This window comes from Myotis yumanensis, unplaced genomic scaffold (genome assembly GCF_028538775.1).
Source record: "Myotis yumanensis isolate MYYU_CA2020_CCGP unplaced genomic scaffold, mMyoYum1.0.hap1 SCAF_14, whole genome shotgun sequence".
Lineage (NCBI taxonomy): Eukaryota > Metazoa > Chordata > Mammalia > Chiroptera > Vespertilionidae > Myotis > Myotis yumanensis.
In genome coordinates this window covers 54692188-54711698 of record NW_027223765.1, presented here as the reverse complement: position 1 = coordinate 54711698, position 19511 = coordinate 54692188, and the positions used below count along the sequence as shown (strand labels likewise).

The window sequence follows — 19511 nt, the reverse complement described above, 5'->3', positions numbered from 1 at the left end:
GGAGGTTTTGTAAATCTACAGAGAATCGATCCTCACCCAGGGGCCACACCTGCCCGAGCAAACCCTGGCCCTCAGCAGGTGGCCAGGTCAGCCTTGCTCAGGTGTGTGCAGGGCCTCTGGCTGCTGTGCCTGTACCGTGAGGATCGAGTGTGAGCGTTGCAACAGAGATTGATCATGTGCCTGCAAAGCCTAAAGTAGTTGCTATCTGGACCTTTATAGAGAAAGTTTGCTGACAGCCGGTCTAGAGGAATCTATTTTTAGAAGGCTTTATGGAAGATTCTGGTGCACAGCCAGGTTTTGGAATTTCTGTTCACAGTTTGGGTCCATCGTTTATAAAAACACTGGAGGCCCAGTGCATGAAATTCGTGCACTGGTAGGGTCCCTAGCGGCTGCCGGCTGCCAGCCAGGTACTCCCTCCCTTCCTCCAGCCGGCCCCACCCCCAGGTCGAACTCCCGGACAACTCCCAGTCTAGGGGACAACTTGCATACTACACTTTTATTATATAGGATTAAGCCGAGGGACCCAGAGGTGTCCAGAGAGGTGAAGTGACCTGCCCAAGTGACAAAGCCCAGACAAGATTGAGAAACGCCTCACTTTTTACTCTCGTCTTCTTCCACGCCATCCTCTCTCCAGTGATGGTCCAGCTTCTGCTAAAACCAGGCTCTCCCTGGCCGCTATGGAGCTCAGCCGACAGCAGTCCGTTTCCTGGCCAACAGTATCTGACGATGAATAATGCAGTGAGTTGCTGTCACCTGGCATCGTGACTGCCATGCAGGCTGAACTCTCTTTGTCCCGGGCACCATCTGGGCAGAACACCAGGTGGAGTTCCACAAATGGCGTTTGACAGACACGTGCCATGGAAGCCTCAGGCGTGAAAGGCTTGTCCAGGCGAGACGGGCCTGCATCCCGACAGAGAGTCGTTCACTCACTGGTTTGTTCATTCAGCAAACACGTACCAGGCGCCTCGCTGGCAGCCAAGCGCAGTGTCAGGCCCCAGAATTTAGTCTGTTTATGCACCCTATAATCTGACCGAGGCAAACAAACAAACAATACTAGGTAACTAATTAAATAGATAACTAGATAGAGAGAGAGTCAGTGCCCTGAGTGCTGCAGACAAAACACAATAGTAACACAAAAAAGTTGGCAGCAATTAGAGAGTGCGGGTTATGGCTCAAGCAGTAACTTACACATATTGTACTAGTATGTACTGACTTGCTTTGTACCTGTAGAGGTAGCTGCTCTTATAAACCTCATTTTACAGATGGTGAAACTGAGACACAAATTGGCTGTTTGGTGGTCACATGGGTAAGAAATGGTGAAGCCAGAATTTAAACATTTACAGTCTAGCTCGAGTCCTTAACCACTGTTCTATGCCCTCGCCAGGGGATGCAGTCCTAAGAAAGAGCCGCTTAAGCTGATCTGCTCTTTGCAGTCTCTGGTGCATACACATATGGCTACCTAATGAGCGTGTGAGTGAATGAATTACTGAAGGTGTGCATCACTACATACATGTAGCATGTTCTTCCTGCCATCACATGAGCTGTTGTGCGTCCTGCAGAGCCATCCCCGTTGTTCCTTTCTGAGCATTTGAACATCACCAGTGACCGCAGCCCGAGCACTGCTGGGTGCGCCGTGAAAGGTAAAACAATAATTAGGCAGCGCCTGTTAAATCCGCTTAACGACTCTGAAGTAGCAACTGGAGAACCGTGATTTACTAAAATGTTGGAAGTGTTAGCATGCAGTGAGAACAATAAAAATAGGAGCCAAACTCTTACAAGATTGCTACAAGCACAGGCAGTCCATCACAAGCCTAGACGCACCGAAGACGTACCTCCTGCGTTTTCTTAGCATGTAAAGCAAAGGGGCGCGCGTTTAGGACGAATTGCTGCCTTAGACTCAGGGAGTGTGTGCGCCCTGGAGGTTTGTCAGGATCAGCTTCTTCTGAGGCTCCTTCGGAGGAATCAGCCGGCAGGCGCCCCTCAGCCACCTTAGTGACCCTCTGTGACCCTGAGGCAGTGGGTCTGAACCAGGTGAGAGTGCTCTGGGCCCCGCAGTAGAAGACCACGGGCTCCAGGCACACTCTGTCCGCAGGGTGCGTATCCAGGTCACGGTGGAATCTTAATGGCCAGCTCTGAGCCTCCAGTGACTAATATCCCGAAGGTGTACATGCCCTTGTTTGGCTCTTGGAATATGTAGCCCGTGTGAGAGGAAAGGAGACTGTTCTTGACCATGTGCTTTGAAATCCTCCCAGCAAACAGCCATCTTCCTTGCTCAGTGTTTGCACAGAGCGGAAGCCTCGGGCGCCGTCTCACTCTTTGTCTAAGTCCTGCTTAAGGGCCTGGCCGGATGTAGTCTTCTCAACAACCTCATGCTGGACGGTCTCAGAACAGGTTAGTGACGGGCTGCTCCCCAGATATGGCTGTCCAAGCACAGAACATGCCACCCCCAGCCTGCCCCTTGGGTGTATTGATTACTCTGAGCCGTAGGCACTTGGAGGGCAGCGAATGCGAGAGAGGCTTGCTCACCTGCCCTCACCTGCCTAAGGACAGGTCCTCCCTGAGGACACCAACCGCCCTAGCCCCCTCCCGGGTGTCTCTTCAGCCAGGGAGGCAGGTTTGGAGAGGAGAAGCCCGCCCCACCCCCAGACTTGGTTGCAAACTATCCTGCCTCTTGTCTGTTCTTCTAAGGGCCCATTCACTTCCTTACAAATTGTTTCCTCTCCTGTGAGAGGCCTGCATGCCCTGCCCCTTTCCCCATTAAGATGGTATTTAAGCCTGAATTCTTAGCCACCACTTTGAGTTACTCATTTTGCCCTGGGTATCTCCCATGTATACATGAGGCACACATGTTAATAAATTCAGCTTGTTTTCTCCTGTTAATCTGTCTTTTATTATAGGGGTCACAGCTCAAACCACAGAGGGGTAACAGAAAAGTTATTTCCCCTGATGTTAATCTTTCCTATACTTGTCTGTCCTTTCATAGTGCAGTGAGCACCATCGTCACTTAATGTCTTGTGCTCCATAACCACAGGCTGTGTCTCTCTAGTTCACACTGCACACCCAGCGTGGGCAGGGCCAGGCAGAAGTCTAATACACAGGTGTTCAATGGAAGAGTATCTCCCAGAAATGAATGGACTCTATTTCGTGTCATCTATGAGAACTTTCTGGAACCCTAAGCATGAGTTCCTCCAAAGCAGAACCTGAAACAAGTTCTTGGGCGCAGGGAGCTAATTTGGAAGGAGAATCGTAGGAAGCAAGAGAGAGGGGTTGGGGCGTGAGAAGAGAAGGAGAAAGAAATATAGCCTCTGTGGGCATCTGTGCTCCTCTCTGCCAGGAGCAGGGACTGGGCTTACCCATTGCGCCTTCACTGTGCAGAGCTGCCCCGGCGGGGCTACCTTCCCCTGCCTGCTACGGAGGCAGAAAAGCAGAGAGAGTCAGGGAGTGGGAGCCGTCGTCACTGCCGGGAACATCCCTCTCGGCTAAGACTGAAGTCAGGGAGAGATGACTGGGGCATGGGCACTGCAAGCGTCTGGCTACTAAGCCAGAACACACCTTTTCTAAACACATTTTCTAACCTGAAGAGAATAGGCAAGATGTGCTCTGGAAGGAATTAAGTGGACTTTTTTTTTTTTAAATTAATGTGAAGAAAAGGCGTCCAGCCCAGGTCCCGGGCCAGTGTTAACACTTTCTGAGAAAAGCGGCCCTGGTTGGCCCTGTCCACCGTGGCCTTGCTGCTGTCCAGGGCAGAGTGAGATGTGCCGGAAGGGCCCGGGACGCTGCAGGTGATCCTTCTGACGTGAAGAAACATCAAGCGTCCATTGGCACCGGAAGGGGGTGGTCCCGGGACCCTGTGGGTAGAGTCTGCAGCCGCGTCGGCCCCTGGATGGAAGGCACAGATCAGCGCGCACCCTGGCTCGGGATCTGTGGGCTCCCGGCCACAGGTCAGGAACAGGCCAGGTGCTTCCTGAAAACCATCCCTGTATAAGGGACCCTGCAGCTCGATCCATAGAGCAGAGAGGGAAGCCACAGCCACTTCCCGTCCCCAGGAGGCACAGCCGTGCGACCGCGTTTGCTACTTGCAGAGCCTCGTCCATGCGTGACAAACTGCACCTTCCTCTTCTACCCACTTAACGCTGTCCTCATTGGGACATGGTTCTGGGTCGATAAATGCGGGTAAACAGCTTTGCTTCTTCCTCCTTCCCTTCTCCCTCCCTTCATTTCTTTTCTTTTGTAAAAATAATTCTAATATTTGTCTGGCTACAAAAGTAATAATGTAAAAGTACACACACACACACACACACACACACGTGTATCCATGTGTTCCTGTGAGACCACTCAGAAAACACACCGCCGACTAGAGCAGCAGTCAGCAAACTTCTCGGCCAGACAGGGACGGTCTTCAGCTTCTGGGCACGTGGCCTGGGTTGCAGCCGCTCAGCTCTGCGTCAGGTGCGAAGGCAGCTGCAGATGCACGAGAGGGTGACGTGCTGTCTTCCAACGGGACGTTATTTACAAAACCAGCAGCCAGTCCCGTTCACTGAGCCCTGGTCTAGGGCAGTGGTCGGCAAACTGCGGCTCTTGAGCCACATACGGCTCTTTGGCCCCTTGACTGTGGCTCTTCCACAAGATACCGACTTCTGTGCATGGACCACAAAGTTTCAATCGTACTATACATGAGCGCCCGCATGTGGTATTTTGTGGAAAAGCCACACTCAAGGGGCCAAAGAGCCGCATGTGGCTCTCGAGCCGCAGTTTGCCGACCACTGGTCTAGGGGAAACCACTAATAACTTATAGAAACACATGTCTAGTATTTTCTTACAACAGTGGAAGCAACTGTCCTGTGTGTATGTAGCTATTTTCTAGGTCTGGTATGTGCCGGCTTCTGGACAGTGGTGAGCACGGGGGGGAAGGAGACCAGTGGGGACCCTGCTCCCAGGCGGCCTGCGGGGACCATGAGCACAGGCCACGTCCACAGGCCCTGGGCAGTGACAGGCGGGACAGAGCGTCCCAGGGCATCGCAACCCCCACCCCAGCCCTCCTCGCGCTCTTTCCGTCACTGTTTCCATCGTAGATCGCACGGTCACACACGTTCTGGGTTAAGTCTGTGTGAAAGCACATCATTTTTTACTCAGGCCAAATTCCTTAAAGTGGAACCGCTGAGTCAAAAAGCATACAAATACTTTCAGTCTTTGTGGCCTTTACCAGACTCCCTTCTAGAAAACTTACACCCTTCGCACTCCCACCGGGGCTGACTCTTTTCCTTCCGTCCTTTGTGCAACCAGAGCCAGCTCCCTGGCCGGCACCGTGGAGTGGCAAGGCCTCAGCCAAGACTCAGAGCCTGATGCTCTGGGTCCGGGCAGCTGTGATTTGATTCCTGCGCGGAGGTTAGGAGTTCCTCGGAGCTGACACCAGGTCTGACCTGCCTTCGCCCCTTCGTGTGCGCAGAAACTGTGCTGACACTTCAGGCACAGGACGGGAATGAAGCCTCAGAACACAGTGGATCTGAGAAACGCCAGGGCGCCATGAGGCGGGGAGGACCAGGGCCGCGTGTCCTTGAACTATAGAATAAAAGTGTCACGCTGTCGGCCCATGTGGCCCAGTACAAGGCTTAGAAATGTATCGACATAGTTCCAAGCATTTTAAAACTGGAAAATGAAAAAATCCATACGTAAAACTTTGGAAAAACTGCAAGATCTAGGCCCACTGGGTCCCATTCCCACTTGGTGACAGTTGGGGGACCCCAGGGGCCTCCCTCTGCACGCGGGACACGTGGGCCAGTCCTGGGCCTAAGATTAGGGGCCTCAGCCATTCACACCCCTCCCAGCCCACGTGAGTGTGTTGTCAGGACCCAGGCGTCGTGGGGGCTGGTCCCCCTCCTCCAGGCACTGCCCGGAGGCATTTGCTGGCCTGAGCTTGCCGTGCCTGGCCATCCCCTGGCTGTGGGACGAGACTGGGGAGAGGGAGGCAGAAGTGGGCTCTCGGGGAGGGGACACTTCAGGGCTCACTTAGGGGGGTGCCAGGCTGCTGGGGACCCTGTCAAGTGGCTCTTGGTTCCTGGGCTCCTGCCTCTGTCCTCTTACCCCAGCTTCCTCATCTGTGCTTTATCCAGAATCTACATTCTGTGTGGCACGGGCCTCCCTGGTCCCTCTCACCTTAGACAATGACTTGCCTGACCCACTCGGAGGGCAGACCTTGGCTCCTCCGCTCCAGGTTCACCTCTGCCGGATGCCAGGCCCCACAGCCCCTTTCCTTTATTTAGGGCTGCGCTGTGCAAGCGAGAAGCTGCTTCTGCAGACACGTGCGTCCTGCACAGTAGATACCACGCGGGGCGGGGGGGGGGGGAGCGGGGGGGCCAGCCACACCAGACCCCAGTGTGGCCCTGCCCCAGCGGAGGCGACCCAGACTCCCAAGGCGGGCCTGCCTCTAGGGTGCTGCACGCCCAGCCTCCCGGCGGGAGAGCCCTGAGCGGCACCCAGGCTGGCTTTACCGCCCGTCCCACCCAGCCTCTCCCAGGAGCCACCTGACTGTCCAGCGACTTCCCATTGGCATCGCGCTGTCACACAGGAGCCACGGACTGCTGGACCCCTCAGTGCAGCCAGGCCATGCAGACGTGTAGCCTGAGGCTCAGTACAAAGAAACAGAATGCAAATATCACTTAACAAACTCATGCTGGCTACGTGGAGAGTTGTGATATTTTGGCTGTGGTGTCCGTGGATGCCGGAGACCACGGGGAGCACTGGCACCTGTGTGTCCTGTGGCTTCCCCTGTACTCGCCCACCTTTCCGCGGGAAGGAAGCTCCTCTCCATTTCTCTGTGGCACTCGACCTGCCAGCATCACTCTCCTGCGCTTCGGGACCATGATCAAGTAAAATACAGGTTATTTACAGTGACCACTGCCACCTGCTAAGTGACTAACAGGCGGAAGGGCAGCTGGGCAAAGGGCTGATTCCTGTTCTGGGCAGCAGAACGGCACACAGCAGAGGGGTCTGCTCACTGAAAAGAGTCAGAAAAAGACAAATACCATATGGTTTCGCTTATATGTGGAATCTTAAAACAAAGGAACAAACAAAACAAAAGCAGACTCGTAGAGTGAACAACAGAGGGTTGGGTGGTGGGTGAGGAGGTGAAGGGAGTAAGAAGCTACACAATAGTCACAGGACGCAAAGTGCAGCCCAGGGAATGTGGTCAGTAACATGGTGACAATGTGGGTGGCGCTAGGGTTCTCAGAAGGATCACTTCACAGGTTATATGATTGTCCAACCTCTATGCTCCACACCTGAGATAAACATAAAATACAAAATAAGTTTATTATACTTCCTTTACTCTAAAAAAACTTACTAATTATCTATTTCTGGAATTTTCCACTTAAAAGGTTTGACCACAGGTAACTGAAACTGCAGAAATCAAGACCATGGGTAAGAGGCAGCTACATTGTTGTTGTTGCGCGCGCGCGCGCGCGCACACACACACACACCTCTACATCCTCAGTCTCTCTCACGAGATATAAGACAGGACTAAGGTCTCATTACTTTGTTTCATCACTTTCTGCCCAAGGGCCCTGTTGCTGTTGGAGATCCATGTTGTGTGATAAGGATTCTTTCATTCGATAACCGTGTGTGGCCATACTCAGTGCCAGGCGCCCCTGGGAACTTAGTAAACTTTAACCCAGTGCCCGGAGTAACCCCTACAGGGTGGGGGTTATTTACTTAGCTCCACAGGTACGGAAGCAGGGGTGGGAAGTGTGACTTGCTCAGGTCACACTAGGTCAGTGACAATAAACAGGACTCTACCTCTGTCTGCGCCCCATCTCGTGCCCGTGCCACCGGCAGGCTGACCTCTGAGCACCTTCCCTCGGCTACAAGCCCTTCCTGTCTGCACGTGTGCTCTTGCTGCAATGCTGGTTCCGTCCATCTTTCCCAACAGACTCCACGGGAGGACGAAACTGCTTCTCGTCTGGTCACTGGCATCCCTGTCACCTGGTAGGCACTTAGAAAACACCTGCTGACAGGTGCATGGTCAACGATGGAGCCTTCTTTCTGCCACATGATAAACGAGCGTGTTGAGTTCCGTTTTCCTGAAGACCTTAGACATTAGAGTAAGACTCTATAGCCATTTTCCCAGCAACCCTACTATCATGGACATTCACTTTGCATTTTATTTATTTAGGCTCCATATGCAAAGAAGAAATGCATCTGTGTTAGCATCTGGAGGAAAAATCTCTCCTTCCTTCTGGTCTCTGTTTGTGCGCGTTGCGCTGGCTCTACCGGCCATGACAGAACCACTGTGTTAAATGGAATGTGAATTCCCATGGCCGCTGTGTGCTGGCTGGGCCAGGGCCGTGGTACACTCCTGGGGCTAGCGGGTTTTTACAGTTTCTTGGCATTACTTTTTCATGGAACTGTCTTACTGGGTCATAACGTGCCAGGATGGTTATAAGACAGGGAGCCATCTGGGCACCAGAGAAGAAAGGCTGGCCGGCTGGAGAGAGGAGCCCTGAGGGGGTCACTGCCCCGGCATGGCCACCCACTCCCTCTGCCACCGTGGACGAGCCAGGCTGCTCATTGTCGTGAACCTTAGTTTTCATGTCTGTAAAACTGAGGACATTAAACAGATCAGAAAGGACAGCATGGCACACCTACCACACCGCTGATGCCATCTTCCATGGCAGACATTGCTAATCAATCACAGTGTGCTTCCCCTGATCCTGGTGCAGCTGCACACACCTTATCACAGCGCTTCCTGTGGCTTCCCCCTTCAGCCACTGACCATCGCCACGCCAACATATGTGCTGTGTGTGTGTGTGTGTGTGTGTGTGCAGGGTAGGAAGAAGAGATCACAGTAGGACAGTTTTTGTGTGTGTGTGCATGTATGTGTTTAATTTTTATATGTTTACTATTAGCCTTGTGCACGAATCCGTGCGCCATTTGGTTGCTGCTGCCCTCCTGTAGCTCTCTCCGGCCTCCTCCCTTCTCCCTCTCCCCTCATAGCTTGCTGCCCTGCCCTCTCCTGTAGCTCTCACAGTCCGCTTGTACCTCGCTGGCCCACCCTCCTGCTGATCCGTGATCTGGTCGTGATGCGCTTGGTCGTTACACCTCAGGGCATAATGGCTAATTAGCATATTCCTCTCATTATATAGGATTTGATTTCAGAGAGAGGAAGGGAGAGGGAGAGAGAGAGAGAAACATCAATGATGACAGAGAATCATTGATCTGTTGCCTCCCGCACGCCCCCCACTTGGGATCAACCCCACAATCCGGGCAGGTGCCCTGACCAGGAATTGAACCGTGACCTCCTAGTTCATAGGTCGATGCTTAACCACTGAGCCACACCAGGCGGGCAGGGCAGTTTTTATTCTCGAAAGCCTTCCCTGTGTTAGGCAGTCACCACCTGTCGTGATGACATGGCGAACCATTCTCTGAGACAACCCTGCTCCGTAAGGGTCACTGGAGACGCTGTGGTTCCTGGCAACAGAGAGGTGGCAAAGTTCTGAACGGGGTGAGATTTGCGGGACTTTGCCAGAAGCCGTATTCTTTCTGAAGCTCCAGTAGGAGTTGTCATAGGTCATGGGGGCAGAGGGCTGTTCAGCCTTTCCGGGTCGTTATCCAAAACGCCAAGACACTTGCTGGACTGTGTCGATGTCTTCTTAGTGGTGAGAACCCCAGAACGTGGCTCTCCAGAGTGCGGCCCCGTGAAACGGCCACCGGGAATGACATTTCATGGCACGGGCACTATTGGATGGAAAAGCCACAGAACTAGTTTGCTTTTTTTAAGAATAGAAAACATAGATGATTGTCTGGAAGGATGTAATCACGACAGGGAATGTTTATTGGGTGGCTGCTCCCTGCCATGCACTGTGTGAAAAGTTTTGCAAATTCCACTGCACCTCGTTCTCATCACCACCTTGAGAATACGTGCCCCCCTCACTCCCATTTTACTGACAAGAGGACCAGGGCTGAGGGAGGCTTAGGAACTTCCCACGGTCACAACCTGGTCAAGCACAGGAGCACACCTGAGCCTGCAAAGCAGCACTCGGAGCTGCCCTGTCACTCTGCCCCACCCACTTTTCGAGGGCAACTAGCTCAGAGTCTAGGAATTAGAGGGGATTTAACAATATTTTTCCTTGTGTATTTCTGAGTATTCTAGCATTTCTACGTCTACGCTGTATAAGTATTGAAATCAGAAAAAAAATAATGTCTTAAAGAAAAGTCACGGGATTAAGATTGCGGAGTCAGAAGATCTGAAGTCAGCACGTAGCTTTTCTGCTTGTCTGACTCAGGCTGGGAGTTTCACTTGTGTGGGCCTTGGCTTTCTTTTCTGTAAAATGTAGTCATTGGACCGACATGTCTGTAAGATTCCATCTAGGTTGGAAATTATTACACTGATTTGAGTGGGAGGTAGAGGTAGTCCCTAGGAGAGGCATTCGTCAGCCTTTTTCCTCTGGGAGGTTCTGGTTATTTAAGAGTCAGACACTCTTTGGGGCATAAAATTCTGAGAGGCTCCTGTGAGTGCCAGGGAGCAGAAGCTCCTTTTGTGACAAAACAAAGTTCCTCAAAACAAAGGTGTTAGGACACAGAATCGGCTGTCACCCTGGGAGTCTGTGCAGAGTCTGACCTTTTAGTATAAAACATGTCTGTCATCCGTGTCCGTCTGGCTCTCTCGTCTAAATGTAGAGGTTTTGTGGTGTTGAGGGTGTGAAGGCAATGTTAGAGCTAGAGCTCACGGTGCTTTATTAAGACGGTTGCATTTATAGATCTTGAGAAGCCGGGGGGTGATAAAAATCCAAGTGATACATCGCATTAAGTCGAGTTATATAAAGCCTGCTGAATATTAATTTTGTAATGATTCACCCTACAGCTTTACGACTAGATATAAAAAGATACTGTGAATAATTGAGTCCATGGTCTATAAAATGAGGTCTGGGGAAGAGGGAGTAATTGGAATTGAATAAAGCAACATTTTTTCCTTCTTTGCTGAAGTCAGGTTAATTCAATACCAGCCCCTTCTTGCAAATTCAGGCCCCTCGTTTCTTAGAGCATTAAATGAACGTATAGTAAGGACACAAAGCTAATAAAGTGTGGATATTTTTTTGCCATACTATTGTTTGCATTGTTTTTAGTTTAGCCTCTAAATATGTTTGATCTTTATAGTCTGAATATTTTATAAATCCTTTTCCAGGTTACATTTTTTTCTAGATTGTTTCTAAAATAAAACAAGTTCTTGTACATGAGAAATGAAATTACTTATATCTCTTGTCTCAATTGCCCGTTGTAGAAGTTATACAAATGAGCAATAAGCATGTAAAAACATGCTCAACATTATTAGCATCAAGGAGATGCAATTTCAAGCCACAATGGGATACCACCTCATTCTCATTAAAAGGGCTAAAATTAAAATACTGACAATACCAAGTGCTGGTGAGGACATAGAGCAACTGGAACTCTCATGCACTGCTGGTGAGAATACAAACTGGCAAAACCACTTTGGAACACAGTTTCAGTTTTTATAAAATTTAAAATACCCTTATCATCGGACCCACCCATTCTACTCCAAGGTACTTACAGAAGAGAAATGAAAATATATGTCCATACAAAGACTTGTACTGGAGTAGTCATGCAGCTGCATTCATGATAACCCCAAACTGAAAGTAATTTAAATATTCATCAGCAGATGAATGGATAAGCAAATTGGGGTATAGCCATAAAATAAAACAATAAAATAGAGCCAACTACCACTATATGCACAATATTGCTGTATCTCGAAAATATAATGCAGAGCAAAGGGAGCTAGATGCAAAAAGAGTTCAGCCTGTATGATTCAATTTACATGAAATTCTAGTAACGCACACTGATATCTGGTGACAGAAGGCAGCCTAGGCAAAGGCAGGAGCTGAGGGGCGGATAAAGTGCAAAGGGACTTGAAGGAACTTTCAAGTGATAGAATTATTCTAAATCTTGATTATGGTGGTAGGTACAGGAGTGTATCCATTTGTCAAATTCCCATGAACTGAAGGGGAACATTTTATTGTATGAAAATTATAGCTCAAGCAAGTTGACTTTTGAAATGCCTTTTGCAGGCTCTCTTGTTGGTTTTAGCATCTCTAGGAACTGATCTTCTAAGATATTGATTCCAAATCAAGTTTCAGTATTTACTTATGGTGGGATTATGAGGTGTAAAACCTCTTAGGATTGCCCTGAGAAACCAAAGAAATGTCCTATGTAATAAAAGCATAGTATGCATATTGTTCCCTCCACTGGGAGGTCGTCCAGGAGTTCAACCAGGGGGCAGAGCTGGCCAGGGGAAGGGAGGGAGGCCCAGGCCTGCAGCTGGCAGCGGCTAGGGACTGTACCAGTGCATGAATTTCATGCACTGGGCCTCTATTTGAATATATAAAGTGATTTATAAAGTAGATACTGTGCATACAATTGGCTGTCACTACCGCTCTGTAGTTCACTCTGCAAGTCCATGGAGATGAGGCCCATTTGTAATTTCAGTTAGTTGGTCCTGTTATCTGGGCCTCGCATGAATCTGGGCCTTACATGAGCTTCCCCCGTAGTGAATGCCTGTTACAGCGCAGCAGGTCCTACCGGATTTCCTTAGCACTTTAGAAACATTCACCTGCCTTCGTCCATGTGACATACTGATCAACCCACTCACACTCCAAGCCCTTCACTTCCATCACTGACAACCTACACAGTTGTTCCCCAAGTCACGACACACTGCGCCCGTCACTCTGCTTGGCAGTGAGCTGCAGATTCATTTGACATCTCCCGAGATTCTTCTGACTGCAGAGCAGCTCCCCCTCGGAGACTCCAGCCTAGTTGTGGGGTAACAGTAAGGATATTCACAGAGAGCGAGGTCTCCTCTGCAGATTAACAACTTGTCTTCCGGGCAAAGAAGATGAGTTTCAGTCAGAGTGGACAGAACACTGGCAAATTGGGTCCTGATTTCGTCTAAAACTGGCTTTCATTGGACCAAAGGCCACTGATTACCTACTGTGTGCCTTATCCCAGGGTCTGAGAATTTAGCAGAGAACAGGACCAGTATGACCTCCCTCCTCATGGAGCTTACAACCAACCGAGTGTGTGTGTGGCGCGGGGGGGGGGGGGGGGGGGGGGGGGCAGTTAAATAAGCAATGCCATTCCAGGTTATCCAGGGTACGCGGGTGTGGAGAAGGCCGCAGAGGCAGGTTGCTACTGCTTAGGATCCAGGGGTTGGGAAGGGTCCGTGTGGACCTGGACCGTGCGCTGGAGCCTCCGTGTGACAGCCCGCAGAAACCCTGATGTGGGCAGTGGGGACAGCGAGGGAGACTGGACTTGCGAAGGAAGGAAGGGAAGAAGCTGTGGAGTGAGGGAAGCCGGTCACAGCATAAGGTTTGAGAGGCGGAGAGGGAGTGGAGTTTAGTCCATGAAAATCAGAAGACAGTGAGCCTTCAGCAGGGAGGAAACTGCAGATTTCCCACTACAAGTGGCCACCATGTGAGGACGGGTTGTCGCAGGGCCGGGCGGGAGTTAGGGAGGAGGCGGTGCAGGGTCTCCAGGAAAGGGCCAGTGGCCTGGGCTGGGACGGAGGCACGGCCGGCGGAGAGGACCCTTTAGGCCAGCGGTTCTCAATCTGTGGGTCGCAACCCCTTTGGGGGGTCAAACGACCCTTTCACAGGGGTCGCCTAAGACCATCAGAAAACACATATATAATTACATATTGTTTTTGTGATTAATCACTATGCTTTAATTATGTTCAATTTGTGACAATGAAAATACATCCTGCGTATCAGATATTTACATTCCGATTCATAACAGTAGCAAAATTACAGTTATGAAGTAGCAACGAAAATAATTTTATGGTTGGGGGTCACCACAACATGAGGAATTGTATTGAAGGGTCGCGGCATTAGGAAGGTTGAGAACCACTGCTTTAGGCGGTGCTGTCTGGGTGACGGGTGGGGGGAGTGACGAGGGGAAAGAATGCATAGTCCTATGGTCTGAGCAACCAGCAGTGCTGTGGTGGTGGGATGTCTGCACCCTTTGCTGCGGTTACAGCCCTGACCAGCTGCCCCGAGGGCTGGGATCCTGTTTGTGAACATCCTGTGACCGGAGCTGCAGCTGTTAAGAGGCCGTCCTCTCCTTCCAGCGGTTCCCCAGGCCGCTAGCAAGTGGGTGCTGCCACGTCAACGTCAAGGTCAAGGTCTTCCCGCAGCTGCTCCCGCAGAGCCCCCCTCGCAGGCGCCGTCAGCGACCCCGTCCCAGCCCGGCCGCTGGTCCCGCTGGCTGTCAGCTGGACGCATGCGCACTGCCACTGCCAGGGATGCGGGCGAGTGGGGGGGGAGGGAGGGCGGCGGGGTCCGGCGAGTTTACTTTTCTGGGAGACGTTTGGAAGGCGGCCTGTGTTTGTTATTTATGGCTGAGGAATTAGTTGTCAGAAATGTAGAGCCAGAGTCTGAAGAAACCACGCAGCCTTACTAACATTTCAGCAGTGCGCATGTCTCCATGCCGTGTGGGGTGGGCCGAGTGGGCCTTTGAGCTGTTTAGCTGCACGTTTACCAGTTGTTTAGAGTCGCAGATGCAATGCGCCTAGCGAAGCACGTTGTGAATTTGCCGTAACAGCTAAGGCTGCGCGAGTGGCTCAGACGGAGGTGCGTGGGGATTTATTTGCTGGGCCCCGGGTTCCGGGAGAGCTTAGCGCTGGGCTGGGGCAGAATCGCCTCCGCTTGTGCAAAGCCTGTGTGAGTAACAGCGAGAAAAGTATTTTAAGATGTTTTGGATTTGCTTCTTTTCCATTATAAACATAATGCAAGCTCATCCTAGGCATTTAGAAGGCCCAGATGAAAAGCAGCCATAGCTCAATCACAAAGAAACCCTGAGGTCCGAGGTTCCCGGGGAGATGCTAGAGCAGGGAGGGGCTTGCGAGTCACCTGTCCACGTCTCACTTGCACACGCAGCCCCTGAGGTGCGGGCAGTGCGGAGTCGGGACCCCAGGCCTCCTCACCACCGGTTTTGAGCTCTTTCCCTAATTGTTTATGTGGCTTCATAAGCATGTCAGATTCTTGGGGTCCCACTGAAGGCAAGGATCTGCTACACTTTTTTTTTTAGCAAAGGGACGCGACTTAGCTTGTCACCATGCGCACACGTGGCTCCACCTGCCCCTGGTGTTACAGGGGCTGCGTGCTCTCACTGAGGGTGGCGTTAAAAGGCTTTTACCCGGGTGGGAACTTCTCAAAGGATGGCTTTGGGACCACCTGCATCAAAACCACCTAGGACTAGTGCGTGCTGCAAATGAAGATGCCTGGGCGAGCTCGGGTTTCTGGAATCAGAGCTTCTAGAGGTGGGAGTGGGGATCTGCCTTCTTAGCACACTCTGACCCATTGGAAAAAATAGTCTGCCAATAAGAATAAAACTTCTTCTACTGAATCATTCAAATTGTCTTATGTGTGATAGATGATAGATAGATGATAGATGATAAATAGGAGAGAGAGAGAGAGAGAGAGAGAGAGAGAGAGAGAGAGAGAGAGAAGAGAAAGAGAGAGAGAGGATGTAAGTGGATTAAAGTTTCTGGCTCCATGCAAAGAAACGTAATGGCTATCCTTTGGGAGCAGACACTGGGTGAAGAGGGAGATTCTGAGTAACTAGAACCCTGGCTCTGCAGAAGGCGTGTTCAGAATTCTTTTGTGGTATTCCTGCGGGGTTTCTTGGAGATATGGGAAAGGTCTGCCTAACATTATTTATTCGCTAGTAGGGGGGGGGGGGGGAGGGACTCCTTTGTTGATCTAAGAGGACATAAAGAACAGCCAGGGATTCAGGGAGATCCACGTTCATTCATTGATTCGCTCACTCATTTATTCAGCAGATATTCATTGAACACCTAGTGTGTGCGGGACCTGTTGGAGGTGCTGAGGGCCGAGAGAACAAACCAGCGGGGTCCCTGGGCTTGAAGGGGGTGGTGCATTATGGGGAAACGCCAACGGGACAGAAACAAGATCATTGTGAACGGCGACAAGTGCTGTGAGGAAATCAGGAGGCACGGCATTATGAGTGACTGGGGGCTCCTCTCTGCGGGCGACGGCGTGTGCTCCGGGCCCTCGTGGCAGGAAGGAGCCAGCCGTGTGCGCGTGTCTGGGGAGCAAGCTTCTCGAAGAGGAAGCAACACAGACAGGAGTTGTGAGGTGGGATTTGCTTGATGAGTTTGTGGTTCACATGGAAAGCCGGTGGGGGTGAAGCCCCACGACTGACAGAAGATGCCAGACAAGGTTCCGGAGGAAGACGGGCGGCCACCTGCCGTCTCATCCACAGCGAGGAGTCTGAGTCCCTCAGGGCGACAGGCCGCAGGGAGCTGCTCAGGAGGGGCTGGTATCTCAGCCCAGCACCCAAAATTATGCAGAAACTTAGAGTACGTTTTAAAATGCAAAAGCTGTGAACCTCGAGGGAGGAACGAAAGAGGGTATCTTTGTGCTCTGAGGATGGAGGAGGTTTTATAATCCAGAGACACAACAATTACACTCAGGAGCGACAAGGTGGGCGACTTTACTGTACCAGAATGTGTAACTTCTACGCCAAACAGCACCATAACATTTAAAAGGCAAGCAGCAAGCTGATAGGAGGTATTTGTAGCCCCGATGACTAACAAGAGCTGCATTTCTAGGTCTCTAGGGACCTCCTACTCATCAAAGGAAACGCCAAACTGCCCAGTGGAAAACGGCAGCCGTGACCAGGCACTTTCCTGAGAGGAGACGTGAGTGAGCAGTAACAATCAATACGAAACGCTTCCCCATCACTAATAAATCAGGAAGTGCGAGGTTAAAGTCACAGGTAGCGCTTTATGCCTGTCTGAGTAGCAGAAATTCAAGAGGCTGACGGGAGGCTCGGCGAGGGAGCCAGGTCAGCAGGCGCTTTGCAGAGCAGGTGGCCATGCCTCGTGAGACTTGAGCACACACATTGTAGGACACGGAGGTTTTGTCGAAGGCACTGATCAGCAGTGTTCCTCAAAGGAGGGACTTTTGCTATGTTGGGGGGGACAGCTTTTGCATTCAGGACTTGCTTGCACTGTGGAAAACTTTGCCTTTCTGCCTCACCCCACCCCAACTCCCCAAAACACTCTCACCCATTTCCAACTGCCCCTTAGTGAGCTGGACTGCCAGGAGCGACCCCCCAGGAGGGTCCTGCACATCCACAAGTGCACTGCTGCCTCACAGTGAGCAGGCCTTGCCCGGCAACCTCCACAGCTGGCTGCAGAGCCCTGGGTGCGGAGAGCATGTGAAGGTGTGCACTAGAGCGCCCTCTGTTGGACCCACATTGGACACCACCCACACAGCCATCAGCCCCAAAGCAGACAGTTACACTGTGAGGGGATCATGTGTAGAGCACTGGACAGCAATCTAGATCCGAGTGGAGTCGGATTGCATAGACCATGCTGAGGCCAATGTAATACATAGACGATGCACTGCATACAACGTGTAAGAACCACGGACTATAGGGCCCATGGTTTTGGATACACACACACGAATGTGAGATAAACACGAAAACAACGTTTGTTCATTTTGAGTGATGGGCACATGAACGGAGGGGGTCACATTATCCTTTGTATGTCGCTGCCATGTACAGAGTGGACGGAGGTGAGTGGACAGGGCTGAGCCCGGGCAGGTGGCTGGTGCGAGGACCCTGCATCCCTGCCGGTGCTGCTTTAACTCAGGAGGCTGGGACCACTTTTTGCTTCATTTCTCCATTGCCAGGTTCTTCCCGGAACCACCGTTCCCCTTGCTGCTCCCCGCGTCTCCCAAGTCATGAAACTCACTAAGCTAGCCAGGCGTTTGTCAGCTGCTCAGTCTTTTAGCAGAATGAGGCATTATCAACTGACTAAACAATTTAAGTCGGATGAGGAGAGAGAAACCAAAGCACTTACATACTTACTAGTGGCCCAGTGCACGGATTCATGCACATTGGAAGGAAATTAATTAGAATTCCTGGGGCAGCGCCTGGGTCTTTTGGCTCAAGGCGTTGGCTCTGGTGTAGGGACTCATGCAGGTGGCCCCGGATGGTGGCTGGCAGGGTGAGACTGGGAAAGACAGGTGCACACACCCTGGAGCCAACCTCCCGCGGTCACTCCCGGGCTGGCCGTACCTGGGGCAGCACCGCGGCTCGAAGGGTGCCTGTGTAGTGAGTGGGGCCCCTCCAGCAGGTGGAGTCCCTCGGCCTGGCCTGTGGGGACCAGGCTGAAACCGGCTCTCTGACATCCCCCGAGGAGTCCTGGAGTGCGAGAGGGCTCTCTGCAAAGTTGCTGTCGTACAGGGTGTGAAACACAAATGCAAGAGTGCAGTAAACCAGATTCGAGGCGACAGTGCCCCAGCAACATAACCCACGGCCAAAGGTGGAGTTGCGTGGCCCCATGAGGAATCAGGCTCCCTCCTCTCTGGTTCCAGGATGCGTCACCCAAGAACCGCCACTGCCAAGTCATTGCAGCTCAGCAGCTCCTGCATTGAGCATCTGCCCCCTGGTGGTCAGTGTGCATCATAGGTACTGGACAGTCGGACAGTGGGACAATTGAACACTTAGCCTTTTATATATACTTACTAGAAGCCCAGTGCACAAATTCGTGCACGGGTGGGGTCCCTCGGCCTGGCCCTATCGGGGCCAGCCGGCCAGGGATAGGGACCCCAGGAGGTTGGCTGGCTGACCCCCCCATTGGGGCTGATCAGGGAGGCCAGATGGTGCGGGGGGAGGGGGGGATGCGGGAGGTTGGCTGGCAGTGGGAGGTTGGCTGTGGGAGCGCTCTGACCACCAGGGGGCAGCTTCTGCTTTGAGTTTCTGCCCCTGGTGGTCAGAGCGCATCATCGCGACTGGTCAACCAGTTGTTCCAGTTGTTCAGTTGCAGCAGTTGCTTAGGTTTTTATATAGAGAGATATGCATAGCCCATGGACACTGACAATAGGGTGGTGAAGACCTGGGGTTGGGGATAGTAGGGGTTGGGCAGAGGCTAGTTAAGGAGGGGGGAATGAGAGACATCTATAATACTGTCAATAATAAAAAATATATATATTTACAAAAACAAAAAACATTTCAGTCCTTCCCATTAACCACCACTGCAATTATACTTCTACACTCTTTTTTTTGAACATTTCTATTGTAAAATATAAATAACATAAAATTTACCAATTCAGCTATTTTTAAATTTACCATTCAGAGGCATTAAGTACATTCACCATGTTGTGCAACCATCACCACCACCCTTTTCATCCCCAAACCGAAGCTCTATGCTCATTAAACAGTAACTTCCCATTCCTCAGGCCCCCGCCCCCACTCCCAATGAGCTCAAGCATTTTCTGTCTCTGTGAATGTAGCACTCTAGGTACTCATTCAACATTTGTCCTTTCGTGGCTGGCTTAGTCCACTTAACATTATGTTTTCAAGATTTATTCACATTGTAGCACGTATCTGAATTTCCGTAAGAATGAATACTATTTCATTTTATGTATATACCACATTTGATTTATCCACTCATCCGTCGATGGACACTTGGGTTGTTT

General features: G+C 51.3%; 1 protein-coding gene across 2 annotated transcripts in view; it reads left to right on the top strand.

Annotated features, from left to right (window-relative positions):
- The window catches only part of FRMD4B (FERM domain containing 4B), a 295154-nt gene that overhangs the window by 63145 nt on the left and 212498 nt on the right, over window positions 1-19511 (top strand). The window contains exon 1 of one of the 2 annotated variants that reach the window (XM_070390991.1): window positions 1980-2031. The exons of the other annotated variant lie outside the window; for it this stretch is intronic. The gene's annotated coding sequence lies outside the window, so the exon portion shown is untranslated. Of the gene's footprint in view, window positions 1-1979; window positions 2032-19511 lie in introns of those variants that run through there. 2 annotated transcript variants of the gene reach the window in all.